We start from the raw sequence: 21636 nt of genomic DNA on the forward strand, positions 1-21636 counted from the left end.
TCCCTTTAGCGCGGCTCAGGATGAGACATCTTCAAGAAGAGTTACAGAAACAATGGCAACAAGCATTGGGCTTGTTCGAGGATGTTATTCAAATAACTACGCGGATGGTAGACACACTCCGTTGGTGGTCCCAAATATCAAATCTTGCCCAAGGTCTCACCTTTCTGCAAAACATCGGGGAATTTACATTGACAACAGACGCTTCCATGGACGGATGGGGAGGTCATCTGCAGATTTGCAAATCCAGGGAAAGTGGTCTCAGATACAGAAGGAGCAACACATCAACAGTTTGGAGCTTCGGGACATATTTTTGTCTCTTCAGGCTTTCCTTCCAAGGATAGCAGATTCCTCAGTGCTGGTCCGTACCAACAATACAAACAGCATGTACTACGTAAACAAACCAGGAGGAACAAGGTCCATGACGTTTTCCCAGGAAGCACAAGAATTATGGGAATGGACAACGTTTCACGGCATGTCCTTGAAGGCTGAGCATGTCAAGGGTCTGCACAATACCCTGGCATATTCACTAAGCAGGTCTCAGTCCAGCTGCCACGAGTGTGAGTTAGAACAAACTCAGGTGAACAAGATCTTTTGGACATGAGAGCAAACCAGCTCTGGATCTGTTTGCGTCGCCGGAGAAAAAGAAATGCCAATATTACGCCAGCAGGTTCCCTCAGCTGGGGTCAAGGGGGAATGCCCTTTCAATGAGATGGTCCAGGATCTATGCCTGCACTTTTCCCCCCATTCCATTAATCCCCAATGTGCGCAAGAAGTTGAAACTGGAGGGCTGCCACCTTATTCTAATTGCACCCCATTGGTCCAGACAGTATTGGTTCCAGGAGCTTCTTCTGTTGTCACAGGACAGACCCATTCGCCTTCCTCCAACAACAACCATGTTATCATGGAACAGGGGTCAGATAGTCCATATGGATCCACAATCCCTGCACTTGCACGCATGGCTCCTGAATTCCTTGAGCTCAATATTTCACAGGACTGTCGAGACATACTGTTTAAATACCGTGCTGAAAGCACTGTCAAGACGTATCGTTTAAAATTGAAAAGATTTTGTTGTTGGTGTGAAGCCAATAAAGTTAATCTATTTCAAGCCCCTGCTGAACAGATTTTACCCTATTTACTCTCACTGGCCGGTCTGAACTCACTTTTTCGTCAGTCAAAGTTCACCTGGCTGCTCTTTCCAGATACAGGAAATCCCCGCAGCTTCCTTCTTTATGTTCGTCTCTTGTAAAACAGTTCATGAGAGGACTTTTTTGCACTTTCCCTCATGTGCGTTCACCTCCTCCGGAGTAGGAACTCAATTTGATTTTAGCACAACTGATGAGAAGACCATTTGAACCAGTCCATAAAGCAGAACACAATTCCTCACATGGCAAGTAGTCCTCTTACTGGCCCTTACTTCTTTAAGGAGGGTTAGTGAGATTCAGGCTTTTATAATCAAAGAACCATTCTTGCGCTTTACTCAGGACTATATAATTCTACGGACAAATCCTAGGTTCATGCTGAAAGCACCGACGCAATTTCGCTTGAATGAGCCAGTAATGTTACAAACTTTCCTCCCGAATCCATCCAGTCCAGCTAAAAGAACCTTACATTCATTGGATGTAAAGAGGTGTTTGAAGTTTTAAGGTATTTAGGATATTAGGTAGATGGATCAACTGTTAGTGGCCCACAGTCAAGGGAAACAGGGAACAGCTGTAATAAAAGCCACAATAGCCAGATGGGTTGCATCTGCCATTCAATTGTGCCATGAGAAAGCCAACAAACCTCTCAAAGTGAAGGCTAAAGCTCATTCTACTAGAACTGTTGCTGCATCTACAGCTTTGTTTGCTGGAGTTACATTGGACAAGATATTCCGTGCTGCGACATGGAAGAATGTGCACACGTTTACAAGACACTACTGCCTCCAATCTGCACAAAAGGAGGCTGCAGCGGTTGGACAAGCTGTGTTGCGCCATTTCTTTCACTAATGTCAGATTCTTTACATTTCCTTAATGCTTCTTTATTTTTAGCTTTTCTTTACTGTTACAATGCTTACAGTGTTTATGCTCCTATGTTTCTCAATTGTATACATTGCTCATGCTGATATCCACTGTAGGATTATTGCTTTTATGCTTTGTCATTTCAATCTTTCAAGATTATGGATGTACATTGGGAGTTTCTTTATGTGTTAGTTTTGCTATAATTTCTCCGTTGTTATGCTATTTAGTAGCTCTTAGTCTCAATATTCAGCTCCACAGTTCTTAAATGTATGTATAATGTATCTATTCTTGAAGCTTTTTTTTTCATTAACTGTTTTTTTCTTTTTTATTTACTGTGTAAATTTACCTTCGTTTGTCTTATGCTGCTTCTGGTTCTATAATATATATATTTTTTTTTTAAAAGGGGAGTTTCTTAAATTACATGTCTCCCGCCATCCGCAATCGACAGTACAATTGGGGTACTGCTTGCTATTGTGTTTCAGGCATGTGAATCTATGAAAGATACCCCAATACTGGATAAGAAAACAAGTTACTTACCTGTAACTACAAACATCTAGTATTGGTATCTTTCATAGATTCACATGCACCCACCCTCCTCCCCGTGGAACCAGTTCTCAGTGGTTTTGGGGATATTTGCTTCCCACTTTTGCTTGGAAAATCTTAGGAGAACTGCTTCTGTTGGGAGTGTTCTAGAGGGTCCCGATAGCTAATTGGTTGGAGCTGACCTTTGGTCCTTTTCGTATAAGGACGTAGATCGAATACTAAGATATAGCCTTTTGGCCTATTTTTACTGATGGCACTACTTGTGTATTTTACCGTGGAACTCCCATCTCGGCATCGGGGAATGATTCAGGCATGTGAATCTATGAAAGATACCAATACTGGATAACTGTAGTTACAGGTAAGTAACTTGTTTTCATCTCCACTCACTGAGAACCAAAAAGGACCTGAGAAAATGCTTTGTGAACATAGTTAAAGTCTGTTAGTCATCGATAATGGTTTCCATATGGTCTATCATATCTCTGAAGAGCATTCCCTCTTTTATTCATGTTACAGGTCTGAACTGCACAATTTGTCCTGTGTAAAGATGGAGAAATCCACTTCCCATTTTGCCCTAATTTAAGGTTTTCTGTGTCAAAGAAAAAAGACTACATAGGAGACATCATCAGCATACATTTAGTTTTCTAATCACTCAATATCGTTTGATTCTCCATGCATTTTCTCAGAAACAATTAACCTAAAGTTGGAGCCTTTAAAAGTTTTGTAATGGATTTGCCATTTCACCCTCATCTTAATGCATGTGCACAAGTGGACACAATTGATTTAGGGGATAAGTCCTTGTTCTTCTAATAAACACAGGAATGTTGGTTATAAATATACTAAATAAAAGGAGCTAGCATGTATTCTTTGTTAAGATGTTTTGTATCCAAATTACTAGAATCGAGTCTCTAATTTCTTGGTGAACTTTAAGCTAGATATTCGAAGGACTAACTATAGCTCTGAATAAGGTAGGTAGAACAGCCAATTGCATATATTTAGTCTGTAAAATAGATATTGGGAAACGTGTTTTGCAAGACATACATAGCTTGCATAAATTGCCTATTCCTTAGGTCCAACGTGTGTTACCTCTAAATAAGAAAAAGATAATGATCTGTTCAGAAGGGAGCTCTGAAGCACCTCTCTTCTATAAAGATGATTTTAAACTCTGTAATTGATCTTTCTAATCTTAGAAGGAGCATTATAGTGTACATTTGTTTTGATGAGAGCCTTCAAAAGATACACACTATTGTCTCTTTTTCTTTCGTTTTTATAAATAGTCATCATGATGGAACTGACAAAAGAATCTTGAAGTTCATGAGAAATAATTATTTTTTATCAATGTCTCTTTATTTTCAAAATACTATTTCTAAATGTCCCTAGCTATCTCTACAAAAATGCAGTAGCGTGCATGTGTGAAGACTGTTTTTTTTAAACCACATGGTTTGAAAAGCTTCTGAACATCTCCAAAACGGACTGTCAAGGGTGCTACCCACCCATCTGGCCTATATTTCTTGCAAGGTTAGTTTCGATTCTCAATCAGATAGTTTTGTTCTGCACTGTAGGGTCGTAATAATGAATGCCCTGGAGAGGATGGTGATAATTATCACATCTGATAAAATCTGATACCCCAGATATCTGAGTTAATCAGGTACGATAATGACTATCTATACAAGCTCACTCCTTTAAATGAGGCATACAATAGAAATGTGAATCTTTTCTACACCGGAGTGTGCATGTCCTGGTATATACTGGGTATTTCCCCATGGCATGTACCTGCAGGTATGTATTTTGTGAAAATTGCGGGAGTGCAATCTGTATCGCACCAACTAAATCACTGTAACAGTAAACTGATTCCGACCCCTGAGCTAACAAGAATTGTGCAGGTGCCGAAATTATCCAACGCACTTATCATGGCTAAAACAGAAGGAGTATGAAAAAAAAATGTTGGACCTCCTGTGTTAAACTTTGACATCACATGCCTTGTTCAATCAGCAGAAGACTTTACACACAGACTGGTGCCAACCATCCCATGAGCAATAAAAAGAGGTGTGTCTCAAATCACTTTCATTTGATTTATCAAAATAAATCACAAAATCACATACAGTATATAAGCATTAAAAAGATCAAACAACAATCATAGCCATTTATCAGGAGTAATGGAAAACTCCTGCTAAAAAACCATGAAATATAAAAACAAAAACTCATCATCATCATAAAATCTTTATTTCGGTACAAAGAATACCATAAAAGCACATGTTTAAAAGACATGGGACATCATATAGTAAAAACAAATGTTATAAAAACACACAATTAATTATTATAGTCATAATAAAATCACATTACATTATTCTTTTAAAATAAGGGGACATTATGCAGTATTGTGGGGGACTATGGAGATGGGAAAAGCCACTGTGACAGAATACATTGCTTATCCGATAGAGTGCGCTTAGCCCTGAATACTTGAGGATCTCCTTATGCGCTACATGGCTGCTAAAAAATGCGAGACTGCAAAAACAATAGGTCCTGTGGTGTTGTATTGCATTACTCTAAGTGCTTGCGTGCACTGCCAGAAACCAAGATTTTTACAAAGTGGGACAAGACAATATTTCCTTGGTTTGGCGTATGCAGGGCAAAAGAAACAGCCATGTTGCTCTGTTTCACTGTCACATTGACATGAGGGGCAGTTTTTCGGTGCCAACTTTCGCCAGTTGCATGTGAAGGCCCGTATAGGTAGTACAACATGCCGCCATTGCACGTAAAGTTTCCTTGCCATGACGGGATAGATAACATCCATAAGGCCTTCAAAGTGGTATGTATCTTTTACCATAAGAAAGTATACGGTTCTGGAGCCGTGCTTAGGATTGCGCAAGGCCATATCCAAGCTCTCAGCACGATATCCTTTCGAGAGCATGGTAGCCGAAATCTGAATGCATCCCCTCTCTGGGTCAGTCCATAGGCTTGAAAGTCCCAGTCTAATGAATTCCTTCTTGACGAAGGCAAGCCATGGAATTTTGCGTGCACCGCTACTAATAGTAAGTACTTCTTTGAGCTCTTGCCTGTAGTTAACCAGCTCAGGTGTAACCCAGAGGCGGCGCCAGTACCTTAGGGGTCTTAAAGCTAGCTCCTCCTCGATTGGGGTAATCCCCAAATCAAGTCTCAGTGGGAGGAGCGGGGTACTGGACGGAAGAGCTAATAAATTCCTTAGGAACCTATTCTCAACCCTGGAAATTTTGGATTTATTACAGTGACCCCCACAGCTCGCCACCGTACATACTTGCACCCCTGGCCTGTGATTTGTAGACCTCCAGTGGCGGACCCAAAGGCTTTATTGTTGAGGCATTAGATAGCCTCAAGATGTCACCTGCTAATTGGGCCAGCTTTAGCTGGGATTTGGTTTCCTGGGGACTCCACGTCAGGCTCTCATTGATCGTGACCCCAAGATAAACAAAAGTGCTAGCCCTTTCCAATGTTATTTTACCCAGGTTGGGGTTGGGTCTTGTGGTTCTGGGTGGGTTGAAGATCATGAATTTTATTTTCAATGAATTAATCTCCAAAACCTGTTTGTTACAAAATTCTACAAATCCATCCAGTATTCTCTAGATGCCCATCGGGGATTTAGAAAGCAGTAGGGTATCGCCGGCGAACATTATCGCCGGTACCCTATTCCTGACTAGCTTCGGCGCATCATTATTCAGCACCCCATTCAGATGCGTGATTACCCCGTTGACATAGAGGCAAAACAGGGTCGATGCGAGCACACAGCCCTGCCTCACCCCCTGCCAACGGGGAATCTGGATGTGAGAGTACCACTCTTCCCGCATCTGACTTGGGCGAAATTTGCCTCATGTAACCTTATCAGGACTGAAAGAAGGTGGTCAGGAATGCCCAGATCTAAAAGGACTTTCCACATTTTGCCTCTTGGTACAAGGTCGAAGGCTGACCGCAGGTCTACGATCACCATATAGAGACTGCCACCCTCTATATGCACCGTTTTCCAGTGTAATAGTACTAGACGAAAAATTTGATCTATGGTGGAGGTGTTCTTCCTGAACCCTGCCTGATAAGGGCTAAGTATTCCAAATTCCTCCATCCAATCCTGCAGTTGATCTAAAATAAGTCTCGCTGAGATCTTCTGCGGGACATCAATGAGACTTATGGGCCTGTAGTTGGATGGGAGCGGAGGCAAGCCCTTTTTTAAAATAGGTACTATCTCTGCTCCCAGCCAAGTACTAGGGACCACCACTCCTCTCAGGAATGCATTAAATACCAAACAGAGATAGGGGGCCAAAACTTTTGGTTGGTGCTTGAAAAGATCGCCCGGAAGTTTATCCAGGCCGGGAGCTTTATTTACCGCAAGTCTGTCAATGGCAGTGCATACTTCGGCCACCGTGACCATACACTCCTCAGGGCAAGGAGTTCTCATACCATGGGCCAGTAGATCTACAAACACATCTTCAAGGATAGCCTCGCAGGAATACAAAGTCCGTAAGTGATCTTCCCATACTTCAAGCGCGAGGTTCGGTTCTACTGCTTGTTTTGGTTGTCCTGAGACCACATTAATTTTTGACCAGAATTTTTTAAAGTCTTTGCAGTTTAGGGCAGACGTTAGGCTGGACCACTTTTCCTGGTCCCATTCTTCCTTGGCACACTTAATTTTTTTCTTATAATAAGCCCTCTTAACTTTTATTAGGGCTCTATTATTATCTTTTATGGCTGCCACTAACTCCGACTTTGCTTTCCTGCATGCCTTGTTATACCAAGAGGAGCAAGGGCTACTATTTCTTTCCCTAGACACTCTGGGATTCAATACTTCGGCCAGGCTACATACTAGGGTCCCATGCAAGGCCTCTATCCATACAAGATAGTCAGGGGATGATGGTAAGTCATTCAGAACAGCAGCTTCTACCAGCAGCGGAACTGCCAGATTATATAGTTTCGCAATCTGTTCTGGTTTTACCTTTAGTCGCGACCATCTAATTCTACGCCTATTATTTGTCAGGGTCAGATTATTAATACCTTCGCCCCTCGAAGGATCACCAAGCCTGGCAATCTTTGGCAGAGCCATTTCTAGAATTAAGGAGTTGTGGTCACTGTCCTCTCTTGGAGTAACAGCAAAATCGATAACATTCGGCCATAACCTGGTTTCCACCATAATATAGTCGAGATGTGATGTACGACCATGTATATTGTATGTATATTTAGCTGGAGTGTCTAACGGAGTGTGACTATTACATGCTCGTAGAGAATGGGTAATGGTTAGTGCAGTGACTTGGACAGCTAGGGGGGACCATGCCCTAGCATATGGGGCCTGGGTCATGGGTATTGACCAATGGTCGTCCTCTGCTGTAAGGGCACCTTCATTTAAACCCTCTAGGGGCTCAAAATGGCAATTTAAGTCGCCCCCTACCACTATATTGCAGTCATTCAGAATGGTAGATATAAAGGTGTAAAGATCATCTATGGTACTAGACTCGATGCCTGCTTTGACTGGGCATGAGTAAACATTAATCAATGCTAGCTTGAAGCGATTTGGCCAGGCAAGGACCACGCATTGTATGTCACTGGAGTGGGTGGTAAGAATGCTAGCCTTACAGCCCAGGTGTGTTCCGACCCAGGTTGTAAGGCCGCCAGAGGGATGCCCCCTACCATTCCATATGGCTGGGACGTGGAAGGAGGCAAAGCCCACTCTGAATTCCTCCGTGCGTGCCCAGGTCTCTTGAAGGAGGCACATGTAATTTTGATTCCCATTCTGGACATATGATTTTATTGGATAGTCCAGCAAGATTTTTATTGAATCCAAGTTTGCGGCAGGGGCATTTCTCTCGATTTGTGCCTCATTCCCCACGTCTTTAGGATCAATGCTACGGCCATTACCAGTCATCGGCATGCCCCCCCCCCCACTGTTATCAGTTGCAGGTTTTTTTTAATTTGGGTGCATCTGCTGGACTTAGTAGGGCTGCCACACCACATGTGTCATTCCCTATCAATTTTTCTTCCTGCATGCATCTTCCTATTTCCAGCCCCTGTATTTCACTATTCGCCCCCTGTGTGCCCCTGGGATTAATATCCAATTCACTAGAAGTTAGTCAGTCCACCATGTCTAAGGGACTAAATCTATTATATAGACAGGTGTCCTCAGCTACCAGGGATTCTCTGTGTCTACCCTTTCTTGTCCCTGTTCTTGTTGTAGAGGCTACCCAATTCCAGCCTGCATCCCTGTCGCTGGTACTGTGCGGTGAAACAGGTGGATAAAAGTACGAGAGTTTGAGGGACTGAATGGCGGACGCTGGTGTGGGATAGGGCCACTGGCATACATGGGACACTGTCCGTGTGTCCCTAAAATTAATTAGGACACAGTCTCCCCCAAAATCCTTGGTTCTGTGGCCTACCCATGCTACTCTTCGAACCATCAGGATTTCGCTAGTTGCATCTTGTGGTAATGTTCTATTTTTATTTAGCCAGTCAATGACTTTATTCTTAAGAGTGTTGTGTGTTTCCTCTCGCCCATTTATCAGTGGTGTACCCCAGCAAGAACCACTACGAGGGGACTACATTCAGGGGGTAGGTCAATTCGTACACTCGGAGATTTATTCTGACTAAGGGGTTTTTGGGCAGCATTCGAGTTTGACCTTACTGTGTCCTTGCTATGGGGGTGCCTAACCGGTCCCTTGGCTGCAATCACTGATTTAGCCTGTTGTAAATTTCCACCCACTGGGGCCTGTGTTCCTGACCTACTCCCACCTGTCTCTGGTCTCGCCGGTGATATGATCCCGACCCCCTGTACACTTTGATGCTCTAGCACTTTCCTCACTTTACTTGGGTCATTAGGTCTACAAGGAGTTAGGGGCGCTGGCTCAGTGGTAGAGGTATTAAGGTTTACTAGCGCGCCAGGGATTCTATCTAATACATTAGTGAGTGAGAATAGGTTTGCTTCGATGGCAGCCATTCTATTCATTAGGGGCATTAGGCTTTCAGCAATTATTGACCCCACTTTCTCCCAGACAGCACTATTCAAAAGGACCACAGGACCCGCGGATATATCCGGTGTAATTGGGGGTGGCAACATCTCCATCGTCTCAGGCACCGCACTTCAGTTCACCATCTCTGGCTCCCCACTTTGATCCGCATCTTTACTCCGCTCCCCCACACACTTCAATAACCTCCCAGCGCCCGCACAGTTTTCCCTTTTGTCTCTGGCCTGCCCTCCTCTTGGTTTTTTGGCCTTGTTTGTCTTTCAGGGATTCAATTCTTGATTTGCATAAGGCCGACTTAGATCTAGTTGTTGCACAGACTGACTGGGTACGGTGTGCTTAATTCTTGAGAGGGCTCCTCAATCCCAAATAGGGTATTGCTGTCCAGTGTGGGAAGGTCATTAATAATTACATTTAGGGCCTACGGGGAAAGAGTGACCCGCAGTTGTCCATTCTCCAGCGGGGTCCTGGCAGCTCCCAAACCAAGTGAGAGCCGTCGTTCAGTTATCTCGATTTCTTTTTCGATAATGCGAGCGGTGATAAGGCAGTGGCTGGGGGAGGAGCGCAGTGATGGCGGCGGCAGCAAAGACTCCTGATCCTGGGAGTCCTGCTCGTTCCCTCTCTCCCCTCCGGTGTGGTCGGCTTCTGTCAGGCACACTAACCGCTGCGAGCGGCTCCCGCAGAGCGGGGCCGTGAGCGGGGATAAGGCAGTGGATGGGGGAGGAGCGCAGTGATGGCAGCGGCGGCAGCGGAGACTCCTGGTCCTGGGAGTCCCGCTCGTTCCCTCTCTCCCCTCCGGTGTGGTTGGCTGCTATCAGGCACACTATCCGCTGCGAGTGGCACCCGCAGAGCGGGGGCCGCGAGCGGTGATAAGGCAGTGGCTGGGGGAGGAGCGCAGTGATGGCGGCGGCAGCAAAGACTCCTGATCCTGGGAGTCCTGCTCGTTCCCTCTCTCTCCTCCGGTGTAGTCGGCTGGTGTCAGGCACACTAACCACTGCGAGCGGCTCCCGCAGAGCGGGGCCGCGAGCGGTGATAAGTCAGTGGCTGGGGGAACAAACTATATGACCGTCTAAACATTGTAGGTAAAGTAAAGCCATCCTTGCTTGTGTAAAACTCCAATGGCCGCAGTAAAGGGCAAATATTTAGCTCGTAGATTATTGAAAGTGGGGTAAATAAAAACGACGTGTAAAGTGTCAAGTACAGTAACATGATCATGTACAAGTTACAGACTTTGAGGGACTGTCCCATCTGACTAATAACTCTAGGAACTAATTTAATCGGAAGTACAACAAATGACGCTTGTGAAAATCCGGCATATCAAGTATTAACGCTCATGTGACATGTAATGCTGACAGGCTTTTTTTGGACAGAGACCCTAGTGCCCTTCTTTCCTGCATATACCACTGATAAGACTCCTTGACCCTTCTTACTTCAGAGTTCTAGATTTTCCCCAGATGAGAGAACAACTCTGGCCTACCTAGGGCCCCTAGAATATCTTTGATGTATTGCACCCATGGATTTAAATGGCCATAATCCATCCCCAAGCCGTACTTCAAATTTGTTCTGTCAGATTACAGATCTTTTTTTAACCAGAGGGACAGCAATAAAATAACATAAAAGAACAGGGTGGATTTGAATAGTATGTGAAATAAAGCCACACACTGTTCCTCATGGACAACTTCTGCTGTAACTGACTTCAATAACCTCCAGATCCTCATGAGAAATGTATTCTCTGCCATCTGAACTGGGTTGCAAGGCTTGTATCCCCACATTTATGATGGATACATCTGACTGCGGATTCCTCACCTTTTGAATTACCCCAAAGTGCAGCATTCCACTGAAACTTTTCTCTTCAGCTCTTCCTCGTCGACAAGGACGTCACAATTGACCGGCTCCAAACGCGACTTCACGTGATGTAATTGGAGCCATAAGAAGACCTCGCCGGCGTGCTAATGACAGTTCCCATTTTTCTGCACCCTCACGCGTAACAGTTTTTTCCCAGACTCCACATTTCCAGGAGTTTCTTTGTTACTGTTGTCGCGACTTTGTAACTGTCAAAGAGGAATACTCCAAGGAAGTTGGGTTTCAAGCTGTCAGAGAATGTGGGGGCCAGATGTCCATCACTGATCCCCATGAAGACTGTTTGTGGTGCCTGTCCTCGGATCATGACGTCTGGAAAAGTTCTTTGTGCAAGCGCATGCATCAGAAGGCTCTGAAGCAGGGGGAGGCCAAGTTATTGATGGACAAGGCCAAGAAACAGAAGTGGGGTCGTAGGAGGTCTCACACTTTGAGGTCCTCCAAGAAGTACAAGAACAAGCAGTGCCATTGTTCTCAGTGTCTTTCTTCGAAGGATGCGACTCTGAAGTCAGTTTCCTCGAGTCCTAGACGTCATCACAGGGATGAGATCTCTTCAACTCCTTCACTGAGAGTGACTCCAGCTCTGTCTCTGGCTCCAAGGGCTGTGACTCCACCAGCTCCGTGAGATGTAACACCTCCACTGATGTCGAAGTAGACTACTCCTACTCTGGATCCTGGATCTCGGGTGCCACAGCTGAACTTGATGCCTCCACGAACAGCTCCAGAGCCTGTGATACTGGATCCGGCATATCTCGCTTTCCCGACTCCGGGAGCTGATCCATTGCATTTTTAAATACAATATTTGGCTTGTTCATCAGAGTGGCGAACCCTACTGGCCTGCCTGTTGGCCCCATGGGTCTGTTGCCATATTTCCTGGGAGGTTTCCCCCCTCGTTTCCGCAGGCACTGTTCATGCCCTTTATGCCTGCGGCTCCAGGGAGTTGGCCTCTTCCGATGCTCAGATTATCGAAACCGTTGCAATCTTTGGATGGTTGAGTTCTATTAGATGGTTCACCTCTGGTGCCATCTCGATGCAAACCGGTGCCATCTCGACCTCAAACCGCTTTGACTCCTGTTCCCTTGGAACTCCCTTTAACACAGATCCCAAAGTCACCAGATGCAGATTCTGAGGATGAGATCTTGGAGAGAGGCTCAAAAGTGGTTGGGGGAAGAGAAATACCTGAATGAACATGAAGAGGCTGAGGAAGGAGAGATTGTGGATCCTGGCCTGGATTTTGATGGTTTGCAGGATGCTAGTGGATTGGACACCTCTACTGAGTGCAAGCGTACATCACCGAAGGGCCTGCTGCTGCCTGAGGTGACCACATACCACTCAGTGAATAGGAAGGCTGCAGACCTTTTGGAATTGTCTCTTTCTACAGCAGAGTTAAAATCAAATAGTCTTACAGAGTTTCTTCTAAGGGTGAGAGGAATTTGCGTAATCACGTTACGAAAATCACCGCGAAACAGTAACAAATCTCTGCTAATAAGCAGAAATTCTGCGAACATGCCGAATTGCTTGTTCGCAAGGCTTTTTTACTGTTCGCAATCGCTGTTTGAGTGCTCGGGGGGGAAATATCTTGTGAGCACGCATTTTGAGAATGCGAATAAGGAAAGATTTTGCGAAGTTGCGGAACACAGAATTTTGGGCGATTTTGCGTTCTCCGCGGAACATGAAATTACTCAAATTCCTCAAATTCCTCTCTGTCAGAACCTTTGCTTTCTTTCAATGATGCATTGGCAGAGCCCATTTTGGATGTCTGGCAGAAGCCAATGTCCACTCCAGCGGTTTCCAGGACCGTGGCTAGGAGATACAAGGTGGCTTCTGGAGATCCTGCATTTCTGTCTTCCCATCCTTCACCAGAAAGCTTAGTGGTCCAGGCTTCATGTTCTTTAATGCTGTTGGTAGTTTCCTTTCCATCTATGCCTTCTGATAGGGAGTCAAATCGCATGGAGCAGTCGGCGAAGAAGGTTTTCTCATCCAGGAGTATGGCCCTTAAGTCCATGGAATGCCACATGTCTTTTGGGTCGATACATTCATTCCCTCATGGACTCAGCCAAAGAGGTTTTCCGGAAGTTCCCTGAGGAGGTACGAGGGCATCTTGAGGTGTTATCAAATCCTCAAGCTTCAGCCTATCAAGTTATCCAATCTGGACTGGACACGCCGACTCTGTACCAGAGAAATGGGATCATCTGTGGCAACAAGGAGGCACACCTGCTTGCATTGTTCAGGATTCTCGCCCTATGTCCAGGCTCCATTGCTGAGTTTACCCTTTGATGGGGTTCCATCTCTACGGGGCTAAAGTGTATTCAGCGCTGCAGCACTTTAAGGACAGTAAGGCTGCATCTGATAGAGACTTCTAGCTGCAGATTCCTTACCTTTGAATTTCCCAGGCGCTAGGCTGGATCCGTAAACTTTTGCTGAGCAATACTCCTTGCGCGCGACGTCAGGTGCCTCAATTGGGCTCCACGTCATCAGCGCCGGTAGCGTCGATTATGATGTCACGGTGCTTATATATGCACCACCCAGGCGCACGGACATCAGTTCTTTTCTTTCAGTGCCAATTAATACCGATCTGTGAAGAGCTACCCCTCTGTCGCTTTTTGGCAGGCTTTTTCTTGACTTGTGTCGAAATATTTGGTTTGACTTCATGTGCAAGTGATGAGAAACAGGTTTCAAACCATGCAGGACTTGTTCCTGCATGATGTTGGTCGCCGATCCCCACCACGTATGTCTGTGGTGCCTTGAGCGCGATTCCATAAAAAGTAACCCACAAACCAGTGAAGGGTATTTACTAGTTCTCACACTAAACCCAGGGCCGTTAGATATGGGAAGATCCTATATGAAAAAATTAGTCACTAGGGAGTGGGGAAGGAAGCACTTCCTTTTGTTTATATTACCCTCACACACCCTAGTGGTGTCATGATTCATCATCGGGTCACCCTGACCCCTATAAGTCAGGGTGGGCTCGATCTTATTCCAGGGAGCTCTTGATGAAAAATAGCCAGGGGGAGTTAAAGATTAAAAATCCGCAAGCAGATCCCGGTATCCCTTTATTCTTGGATCTGCCAAGGATATTATAATGTTCAATATGGGGGGAGGGGTCAATGGGATTTTAATGGTCCTATGACCCTAGTGCCAACATGTTTCAGTCCTTGATTGGCCCACAAGGGTCCTGGACTTTCATCAGGGCAAACGAGAGGTATCCTCCCTGGTAGAAGTGCAAGGGGAATTCCCTATTCTACATCAATGGCTCGAGGGCAGAAAGCTGCTCCTTCGAGCAACCCGACCTATTTGTCGTTTATTCATTTATTTACTCCATCTGTAAGTAAGAATAAACAAGAAGAAAGAAAAGAAGGTCATAGTATAACATCATAGTATAAACTCAGCTCTTCCCATGTGTGATGTGCTTGTTGATGTGCATGTGTGATGCCTGTTTGTTACTGTTATGTTTTCCAGCTCTTTCTTTTGGTCTGGAGCACAAAGCGCCGGGACACTCCTTTGGAGTAGCCGTTGCGCTATAAAAGTCCCATTTTAACATAACATAACATAACATAACATAACATTTTAACATTGTGGTGACAACCATGCTTTCAAGACAATTGGATGTGCCGATGACCTCACTCAACATACCAAAATAGTATGTGTTTCCAGTAGTTTATACCAATACCACACGCAACTAAGAGGTATATATAGTAATGTGGCGATAAAGATCGCAATCTGTCTGTAATCACACTTCTATGTAGGTACTGATTGTAGGGAAGGATCCTTCTGTCTGGTCACATGCCTGGTGGCCTAGCGAGTTGGGAGAACTACCTGTGCCTGTAGAGAAGGTGAAGAATCTCGGAGTCATGCTTGACGCCGATCTCTCAGGCAGAGCCCAGGTAAACAAAGTGACAAGCAAATGCTACAGTACCCTAAAAGTACTGCGTAAAGTACTAGACCTCCTTCCGACCGAAGCGAGAAAGACCATAGTCCATGCCCTATTATCCCCCCATTTGGACTATGGTAATGCTCTCCTACTTGGTCTTAATCAAAAGAGTCTGCACCAGTTACAATGCATACGGAATTCTGCAGCGCGACTGGTGCTCGGTCTCCCTCGGAGAGCCTCGACAAAAAATGCGCTTGCCAAGCTTCATTGGCTCCCTGTTAAAGAGAGAATTATATTTAAAACTCTCTGCTACGCACATCGCATTTCCCAAAACAAAGGCCCTAGCTACCTAAGAGGCCCCATCACCATCCATAGGCCGATCAAAGATCTTAGATCAGCGGGCATGATGCTATTTACAATCCCCCGCATCACCAAAGCTAAAATGGGAGGAAAATCCTTCCGCTATTTAGCCACCAAGCTCTGGAATGCCTTGCCAATTCAGCTGCGGATGGAGCCATCTGAAACAAGGTTCAGAGCCAGACTTAAAACTCATCTATTTCCCAAAAACTAACTCCGTTCGCCCGACTCTTGGTCTTTCTTGATGGTTTGCATTTGCAGTCAGCGCGGGGACACACAGTTTTGTGCAGCCAGGCGCTTAATAAATGCTTATTATTATTATTATTATTATGTGTACGTGGTCGCTTAAAAATAACTCTAGTGTCACTCCCAATAAAACACACATGCTCAAGTCAAGTTAAGTGTAGTGATTTGCATAGATATAGTGAACCTATATCTAAGTAAGTGGTGCAAGCACCAGCTTACACAGGCTGCTGTAGCAGACATGTTGTTTCATTTTGAATGGCTTCTCATGGGTGGCATAATATATGCTTCAGCCCATGGGAGGCCTCTGGGGTATCTATGCCCTGGGTACATGGTGTACCATATACTAGGGACTGATAAAGGTACCCCAGTATCCAATCTGGAGTGTACCTAAAGTACATACATAGCAATTTGAGTGAGACAGCAGATAGACTGGGGTCCTGGATAGCAGGATCCCAGTCAGACCAATCCAAAAACCGCTAGACATCAGCAAAAAGTGGGGGTAACAATAAGAAGCAGATACTACTTTCCTACACAACCCCCCAAATGCAAGGACATTAAACTAACCTTGACCAGTTGAGTCTTCATGTTCTAAGTGGAAATATATGGAGATTTCATCTGCATTTGCATGGTTACTCCCAGGTCTATGTTCCTCTATATTGTCCATCCCCTGTAGGGAAATGGACCACCTCAAGAGTTTTGGTTTTTCACCCTTCATCTGTTTTAGCAATAAGAAAGGCTTATGGTCTGTCTGAACAATAAAGTGAGTGCCAAACAGGTATGTCTTCAATTTCTTCAGAGCCCAAACCACAGCAAAGGCTTCTCTCTCAATAACTGACCAATGTTTCTCTCTGGGGGTCAGCCTTCTGCTTATGAAAACTACTGGCTGATCCTGACCCTCTTCATTCAATTGTGATAACACAGTCCCTACCCCCAATTCAGATGCATCTGTTTGAACAATATATTGTATGGAATAATCAGGACTTTGCAGAATGCCAGCCGTGCACATGGCCTGCTTCAGGTCATCAAATGCCTATTGACAGCTAACTATCCACTGAACTTTCTTAGGCATTCTATTAGAGATAAGATTATGTAAGGGGGGTCACTATAGATCCATAACCTTAACAAACCTCCTGTACTACCCAGTCAGGCCCAAGAAAGCTCTGACCTGAGTCTGGGTGGTTGGAGCAACCCAATCCATTATTGGTTTGGATTTTGCTCTGCAATGGTTGAACCTGGCCTTCACCCACATGGTGGCCCAGGTACACAACCTTACTCTGCCATATCTGGCACTTGGTGGCCTTGACAGTGAGGCCTGCCTTTTGCAGGGCCTCCAGGACATTTTTCAGGTGGACCAGGTGATCCTCCCAGGTGGAGCTAAAGACAGCAATATCATCAAGATAAGCTGCAGTATAGACTTACAGACCTGTGAGGAATTTATTCACCAGCCTTTAAAATGTGTCAGGTGCATTATTCAAGCCAAAAGGCATCGCCACAATTTGGTAGTGCCCACTAGGGGTTGTGAATGCTGTTTTTGGTTTAGCATCCTCATCTAATCTGATTTGCCAGTAACCAGCTGTTAGGTCAAATGTACTTAAGAATTTGGCAGCGGCCAAAGTGTCAATAAGTTTATCTGCCCTTGGAACTGGAGGAGCATCAGTCCTAGGGACTGTATATTAGTCCCCTGTACTCAACAAAGAACCTCATTTCTCTCTTACCCCCTGGGTGTGATGTTTTGGTACCAAGACTACTAGGCTAGCCCACGGACTATCTGAGGGCTCAATCACTCCCAGTTTCAACATCTTCTGGACTTCAGTCCTGATACAGTCCCTGACATGGTCAGGTTGCCTGTAAATCTTATTTTTAACAGAGGCAGGCTGTCAACTGTGTCCACCTCATGTGTACACCAGGTAGTCTGACTTGGAGTCAGTAAAACATGTGTCTGTACTGATTGAGGACCTTCCTACAATCAGTCTGTTGGTGTTCAGTGAGGCTGCCTCAACTGAACCATCATCAGGGTTCTGTGAGAGGAGGTCAGAGAGTGGATCACTCTCTTCCTCCTGTCCCTCATCAGTAGCCATGAGCAAGCCCATGTCTGCCCTGTCCACATATGGCTTGAACCCGTTCACATGGAGCACCCTGTAGGGGTTCCTGGGAGTTCCAAGGTCTACCAGGTAGGTAACCTCTCCCTTCTGCTCAAGAATGGTATGGGGCCCACTCCACTTGTCTTGGAGAGCTGCTGGGGCCACAGGCTCCAACACCCATACCTTCTGTCCTGGCTGATACACAGTTAAAACAGCCTTTTGGTCATGCCAGACTTTCTGTAATTCCTGGCTAGCCTCAAGGTTTTTGGATGCCTTCTTCATGTACTCAGCCATCCTGGAGCGAAGACCAAGTGCATAGTCCACTATGTCCTGTTTAGGTGATTTGAAAGGTAACTCCCATCCCTCCTTAACCAAACATAAGGGGCCCCTAAGTGGATGTCCAAACAGACGTTCAAAAGGGCTGTAGCCAACCCCCTTCTGCGGAACCTCTCTGTAGCCAAATAGAAGACAGGGCAAAATGATATCCCATCTATGCCTAAGCTTGTCAGGGAGACCTTTTATCATTGAGGGTTTTGTTGAATCTCTCAACTAACCCATTGCATTGTGGGTGATAGGGTGTGCTGCATTTGTAATTCACTCCACACTCCTTCCACATAGCAGTAAAATAACCAGACATGAAGTTTGCACTCACTCTGATACCAACTCCTTAGGGAAACCCACTGTGGAAAAGATTCCCAGGAGGGCCCTGGCCACAACAGGAGCTGTGGTGGTCCCAAGGGGTATTGCTTCTGGATACCTAGTGGCATTTTCCACCACCACTAGTATGAATCTGTACCCAGATGCAGTTGGAGGATCCATGGGACAAACAATGTCAATCCCAACCCTCTCAATGGCACCCCACCACAGGTAGTGGTATCAGGGGTGCTTTTGTAGTACCACCTGCCTTACCATTGGCATGGCAAGTGATACAGGAGCGACAAAACTCCTTTGTGTCTTCTGACATGCAGGCCAGTGAAAGTGAGGGACAAGCCTGTCCCAGGTCTTGCTTTGGCCTAAGTGTCCTGCTCATGGGATGTCATGTGCCAGTGTTAATAGGAACCCTCTAAACTTCAGATGTATATCTAACCTCCTGGTAGCACCAGGCTTGGGGCCTCTACCCTCTGAATATAGAAGTCCATCATCCCAGTAGATCCTGTGGGACCCACTGGCATTCCCAGCAGCATTAGCAGCAGCTTGCTGACTGAGGTTTTCAAGAGAGGGGCAGCTCAGCTGCTCCTGCCTCAGATCTGCCCTGGAAGGGCTCCTGGTCCCCAAGAACTCAACCTGGTCAGGTTCAAGTTCCTCTGAGACAGTTCCTTCACAGTGACTGAGATCATCCCCCTCAGGAGACTGATCCTCACTCTGAGTCAGGGGAGACACTGCCTTACCCCTACTGATCCTTCTCTTGGAAGGCACCTGGTCTATCATTTCGGGACCCAGGGCCTGTTTAGTGGAAGACATTTTTGCCTGTGATATAGTCATGGCAAACACATCTGCAGGGATGTCTAACAAATCTGCATGTATCCTGTGTTCCACTTCAGCCCAGGCTGAAGTCTCCAAATCATTGCCCGGTAAGCATTCCACAGGGAGGTCTGAGCTAACCACAACCTTCTTCGGCCAGTTACCCCTCCACAGGTGAAATTCGCAACTGCCAAGGAATGGTCTGTCCTGACATTGCTAGCATTGGTAACTTGGTGCATCTCACCAAGTATGATCTGATCAGGGACCACAAGATCTTTTGTCACCATTGTGACACTAGCTCCTGTGTCCCTATATGCCATGGCCTCCTTTCCATTTTTAAAAAGCTGTTGTTTGTACTTGCCCAGGTTAGTGGGACTCACAAATGAGACAATAACTGTGAGAAGTTGGCCTGGTATATGATGTCCACTATTCTAGTGGGCACCTTGCACCAGTCCAAACAACCCTTATTGATGGTAGTTGTAAAGTCAACCTATAGAAAGCTATCCTAGTGGTAGCTGTGGAGAGCAGCCTTCAGGCTAAGTCTTTAGAGGCGAGTTAAGCAAGTTGTTTTACCAATTATAATCCCTTGAGTACCAAATGAAAGCACATTACACAAGGTATTTATCAAATATATATGTATTTATTCTAAACACAACCCCTCTGGACTCTTTATGAGGTCAGAAGTAAAAGTACAATACAAGGAACTTGATTAGCATGCGATAAGTTGCACAGTATACATTATGCCCTAGGGGCCTCACAAACCATATACTAAAATAGTGGTATAAGAACCACGTGTGGAATAGAAAGCAGGCCTAGGGCCCGGGGAATCACTGGGGCTTCTAGGAACAACCAAAGGTTAGGATGTAGGAGGCCCATTGGAGACGCGCGCAGTGTCTAAACACAGTCGTCGGTTACCATTGACTTTCTATGGAGAATGAACAAGTTACAATTTTAAAGATTAAGGGTACAAGAGGTGAACAGCAATGGAACCCTTTTAGACTAGGACACTTGGAGAGTCAATACCCACGGGAGCACCGGAGTACTTGTGTTACCTCACCCAGGGAAGACAGGTACCTAGGTGTCTTTTCGTGTCGGGTTTCGTCGTCAATTCCAATGGAGAGCTGAGAAGAAGTGCTGCAGGCGACCAGAGGAAAAGTGTCCGGGTGGATCCAAGAGTGGATAGGAGATGTGAAGAACCTGAAAGCAGAAGGAACAGAGTCTGGGTCACTAGCCAGTGACCAGGATGGCGATGGGAAGCTGACAGCCAATGTCGGGTGATTTCAGGTGAAAAGGCGAAGTTTGTCTCTTCAGCCACGAGGTCTAGGAGGCGTAGACGACAACCAGGAGCTGGATTCAAGCTGTCCCAGGGAGGATCTAGTTAACTGCGTTGTAAGTATCCGGATTGGACCCAACAAGCCTTAGCAAACGCAATCCAGGCAAGATGTCAAGATTGGCTTCGGTGCAGACCAGCAAGGTCTGGGGAACTTCTCTTTCGGGAAGAAGTTGGAGCAAGCCTGGAGCAACCAGCAAAGCAAAGTAAATCAAGGATTGGTCTTCTTGGGGGCTCACTAGCCAATGGACTAGGAACCGCGAAGATGCGTCGAACTGAAATGCACAAAGGTGCTTGGGGCTTCGAGCACCCCAATGCACAACTTCGGGATACCTCGGGAAGTAGGTGCAGGTTACAAAATGCAGGATGTCCAGGAGTTCCGGTCCCACGTCTCTAGTGTCCACTACATGTCTCAGCTTTGCTGGGAGCGCAGGTCAGCGTCAGAGATGTCTGGAAGTCTGTGTCTTGTGTCGCAGATTCTTCGGGATCCGGCGGTAGCCTCGAAAATGCAGACCAGCAAAGATGCAGTTGGTGCCTGTTTGAACAAGGTGGTTACTCCTTGACCACAAGGGAGATTTCGTCCGTCTTCCAGTCGATATGGAATGTCGAAGGTCTAGGATATATGTTGCAGAGTTTCGTCCAGGGTAATCTAAGGTCCTAGGGACTGGGGTTCTTTACTTATAGCAAGTTTAGGGGTTTAGACTAACTCTAAGGTCCCTCCTATGGGTGGACGTGGGGAGGGGGTGGTTACACCCCTTCCCCTTTGTCCAGTTTCGTGCCAGGGCTGGGGCTGAGTGCCCCGGCAACTGTTTTGAACTGGGAAATGCATGGAGCACCTTGTGTGCCCCAGGCAGTGTCTGAAAAGCATTCACTGAATGCAACCCACCCTGCCCATTACACTAAAGCCTGCTTGGGGAGGTGCTAG

General features: G+C 45.7%; 1 protein-coding gene across 1 annotated transcript in view; it reads left to right on the plus strand.

Moving 5' to 3' along the window:
* Positions 1 to 21636, plus strand: part of DNAH6 (dynein axonemal heavy chain 6) — a 2460712-nt gene that overhangs the window by 867758 nt on the left and 1571318 nt on the right. The gene's annotated exons all lie outside the window — the stretch shown is intronic.

The sequence above is a fragment of the Lissotriton vulgaris genome, chromosome 3_1 (genome assembly GCF_964263255.1).
Source record: "Lissotriton vulgaris chromosome 3_1, aLisVul1.2, whole genome shotgun sequence".
In the NCBI taxonomy this organism is placed as follows: Eukaryota; Metazoa; Chordata; class Amphibia; order Caudata; family Salamandridae; genus Lissotriton; species Lissotriton vulgaris.